We start from the raw sequence: 4,968 nt of genomic DNA on the forward strand, positions 1-4,968 counted from the left end.
CAATGGTGGGCTCAAACATAACTGTGGGGATGGTACAGGGCCAGACTGTGCTTCATTCTGTTACACACGGGGTCACTATGACTTGATGACATCTAACAACAATAACAGAGATACAGTCACCATTAGTCAGAGCCAACTTCATAGCAACTTATAACAACAATGAGATAAACAGATAAATGGGACAAATGTAGTTAGAATGAATCCTCATTTTATAGATAAGTACATGGAATGGTTAAATCAGGCAATACTGGCCTTTTGTCAGCTTTTACCCTCACTAGCTGGAATCTCCTTGTTCATTGTCCAACTTTCACATGCATACAAGGCTAATGAAAATGAATAAAGAAGACCATAGAAGAATTGATGCATTTGGATTATGGTTGTTATTGTTGTTAGGTGCCATCTAGTCAGTACCAACTCACAACAACCCTATTCACAACAAAACGAAACACTGCCCAGTCCTAGGCCAACCTCACAATTGTTGCCACGCTTGAGCCCATTGATGCTGCCACTTTGCCAATCCATCTCACTGGAGATCTTCCTCTTTTTCTCTGACCCTCCACCTAACCAAACATGATTATCCTTCTCTAGTGACTGGTCCCTCCTGACAATATGTCTGAAGTATGAGAGATGAAATTTGGCCATCCTGGCCTCCAAGGAGCACTCTGGCTGCATTTCTTCCAACACAGATCTGTTGGTTCTTTTGGCAACCCATGTCACTTTCAATATTCTCTTCCAACACCACACCTCAAATGCTTCAATTCTTCGACGGTCCTCTTTATTCACTGTCCAGCTTTCACATGCATATGAGGTTATTGAAAATACCATGGCTTGGGTCAGGCACACCTTAGTCCTGAAGCTGACATCTTTGTTCTTCAACACTTTAAACAGGTCTAGTGCAGCAGATTTGCCTAATGGATTATGGTATTGGCAAAGAATATTGAAAGTACCATGGATAGCCAACAAATCTGTCTTGGAAGTACAGTCAGAACGTTCCTTAGAAGCCAGGAGGGTAAAATTTCATCCCTCGTACTTTGGAGATATTATCATGAGGAACTAGTCTCTGGAAAAGAAAATCACGCTTAGTGAAATGGAGGGTCAGCAAAAAAAGATGATGATCCCAACAAGATGGACTGACACAGTGGCAGCAACAATGGGCTTTAGGATCTATGCAGCAACAGTCATACTCCTACAACCAGCAATGCAGCCTTGCTCTTCTCATCATTCATAACAAATCTGATCCTTGGAATGCTTACAGGGGGCAGCTTGAGAAGACAAGTATTACTGAAAATGTGCAAAGATCTAGAGTTAGAAAACCAAAGGGGAAGAACATGCCCAGCATTTCTCAAGATGAAAGAGCTGAAAATAATTCAAGTATCAACTTGCAATACTAAAGGATTCTAAGTATGAAATGATCCAGGAAGCTTCGAAAGAAGATAGAAAGAATAAACAGAGTCACTGTACCAAAAAGAATTGGTCCAATGTTCAACTATTTCAGGAGATAAAACAAGGCTACAGGAATTGACCACATGCCAACTGAATGTTTCAGTAAACAGATACAGTGTGGGAGGAGGTGCTTATATAGGCCATGAAGTTTGGAAGACAGCTAGCTGGCCAACTGCCTAGAATAGATCCATTTTCATTCCCATTCCAAAGAAAAGCAATCCAATGGGATGTAGAAATTACCGAGCAATATCATTACTACCACAAGTAAAACTCGCTGAGGATAATTAAAAAATAATTGCAGCAGTACATTAACAGAGAACTGACAGAAATTCAAGCCAAATTCAGAAGAGGATGTGAAACAAGGTATATTACTGCTGATGTCAAAAGGATCTTGACTGAAAGTAAATACCAGAAAGATATTTACCTGTGCTTTATTGACTATGCAAAGGCACTCAAGTGTGATCATAATAAATTATGGATAACATTCCAAAGAATGAAAATTACAAAACACTTAATTTTGCTCATAAGAAATCGATACATAGACCAAGAGGCAGCTGTTCTAACATAACAAGGGAAAACTGCATGGTTTACAATCAGAAAAGGCATGTGTCAGGGTTATATGCTTTCATCACACTTATTCAATCTGTACACTAAGCAAATAACCTAAGAAGCTGAACTATATGAAGAAGAATCATCAGAACTGGAAGACAACTCAACAAACTGCAATATTTGTTATTGTTGTTGTTATGTGCCGTGGAGTCGGTTCCGACTCATAGCGACCCTGTACAGGGTTTCCGAGGCTTTAAATCTTTACGGGAGCAAATCGCCTCATCTTTCTCCCACGGAACCGCTGGTAGTTTTGAACTGTTGACCTTGCGGCTCGCAGCCCGATTCGTAACCATTACGCTACCAGAGCAATATTTAGCAGCATGATATTCACGGCTGAAAGGAAAAATGACTTGCACTTACTGACGACAATCAAAAACTAAAGAAAGCATTTGGTATGGATTACACCTCAGCATAAGGAAAATAAGAGTCCTTACATGTGAGCCAAATAACAAACATACATAATTATGATAAATTATATAAGCAAGCAATATCATGATAAATTCAGAAAAGAATAAAGTTGTCAAGAATCTCATTTTACTTGGATCCACCACCAATGTCCATGGAAGCTTAAATCAAACATTCAACCAATGTACTGCACTGGGTAAATCTGCTACAAACGATCTCAAAAATGTTTAAGATATATGTGACACAAACCGTGGTATTTTCAATCACCTCATATGCATGCAAAATCTGGACAATGAATAAAGAAGACCAGAGAATTGATGACTCTGCAGACCACCAGAACAAGACGGTGTAATAGGCAGACATGCAGACTGAGAGAATAACTGAGAAAACTACAGATGAAATTAAGAAAACAGAGACAAAACTATAGGAAACTTTATGAAAGAAACTGACATAATAAATCAAAAGCAAACATAAAAACAACAAGAAAGCTAGAAGATTAACACTAAGATTTTAGAAACAGTTAATACACTGAATGAGCAAATCAGTAGAACTGAATCAATGGGAGGGCCAAATTATTATTGAACTTAAAGAAAAATTCCTCAATATTCATCCACTACAAGAACAATTCTGGTGTGGTGCTGTAGGATACGCATGGACTACAAACCTTGGAAACCCTATACAGGGTACCTATGAGTTGGGACTAACTCAGTGGCACTTAACAACAAAGGAACAATCAGAAATAAGAACAAAAAAATCCAAAGAAAGCCTAAGATTTATGTGGGACACTATCATGAGGAATGGAGTCATGATGCGGTTATGTTGGATAAGCATTGGCCTGCTAACAGCAAAGTTGATGGTACAAACTCACCAGTCGTTCCTTGGAAATCCTATACAGGGTGGCTATGAGTCAGAACTCACTCAATGGCACTTAACAATTAAGAGGAATACATTGTGCTGACTGGAATTCCAGAACAGGAAGAGACCAAAAGAAAAAATGTAGAGAATACTGTCCAAGAGTTGTTGGAAGAAAACATCCCTAATATTATGAAAGACAAGACAGCATTCAAGAAGTGGAATGAAGTCCAAACAGGGCAGAATCCAAAAGAAATACACCATGACATATAATAATATGTCTTTTCAAAACCAAAGACAAGGAAATATTCCTGAGAGCAGATCAGGAAAAAGTTACCTAAAAAGAAGAAATATTAAAACTAAGCTCTTGATATCTCAGCAAAAATCATGTAGGCAAGAAGTAAATAGAATGATACATACAAAACTGAAAGAAAAAACCTGCCAACCAAGAATCATATCTCAGCAAAATTGTCAATCAAATACGATGATGAAATTATGTCATTGTCAGATAAAGTGAAATTAAAACAATTTGTAAAAACCAGACCAGCCTTACAAAAAAACACTACAGGGAGTTCTGTGGACAGAGAACCAACAACAGCAAACAACCTGAGACGAACATACATGACAATACCACCTAGACTCAACCCAGATTAAGTTGCTGTTGCTGTTGCTGTTAAGTGCCATGAAGTTGACTCCAACACAAAACAACCCTGTATAGGGGAACTCTGAGGAGCGGCTAGTGTTTATGACACAGTGCCACACCAGGAGTCCAACCCAATTACTATTGTTGTTATTCCGACCTATAGTGACCCTATATAGAGTTTCCAAGGAGCAACTAGTGAGCTTGAACCGATGACCTTGAGTTTCAACAACTTTACAGCCCAATACATTAACCCACATCACCACACCAGATATAAACGTATTCAAAGTAAAATAAACCTATAATACTGAAAATGAGAACCAGTGATAGTTGTAACATCAACAAAAACATAAAGTAAATGAGGAAATAATTTAGTTACAAAACTTCCAAATCAAGAGGAAGAAAAATCAATTTCAAGAAAAAAAAAAAAAAAATGAGAATGGAAACACAACATACCAAAACCTTTGGACAACAATAAAAGCAATACTGAGAGGGCAATTTATAGCAATAAATGCATTTATCAAAAGAGAAAGAACCGAGAGAACAAACAAGATGGCGGATGGGGTGGAAGTGCAGTAAAGGAGCTCCTCCAGCAACAACACAGAATACCTGACCAAGCAGGCTCAGGGGATAATCCCAGAAATCTGAACTACATATAAAGGAATATTTAGAAGGTTGGAAGGCTCACAGCTGGGGGAATTTGTAGCAGAAGCAAGAAATCTATTGCTTTCTAATCTGGGACGCTCAGCTGCTCCAGGAGCCGCCATCTTGAGTGAGACCAAGAGGGAATAGGATCAGAGCGGCCACAGACGCCTGGCAGACCCACAGAGATAAAGGTGTAGACATTCTTTTCTTTTGGTATCTGTTCATTGGCCCCTTGCTGTCTGCGCAACTCCATTCTGGTGACTATAGGGGTGCCTGAGCTAGTGGGTACCCCAGCTCCACCCTCAGAGGGTTCTACTACACATACGCACAGATCTCCTTGAAATTTAAAGAGACACTTTCCAATTAAAAACAAA

The sequence above is a fragment of the Chrysochloris asiatica genome, unplaced genomic scaffold (genome assembly GCF_000296735.1).
Source record: "Chrysochloris asiatica unplaced genomic scaffold, ChrAsi1.0 scaffold00230, whole genome shotgun sequence".
Classification (NCBI taxonomy): Eukaryota; Metazoa; Chordata; class Mammalia; order Afrosoricida; family Chrysochloridae; genus Chrysochloris; species Chrysochloris asiatica.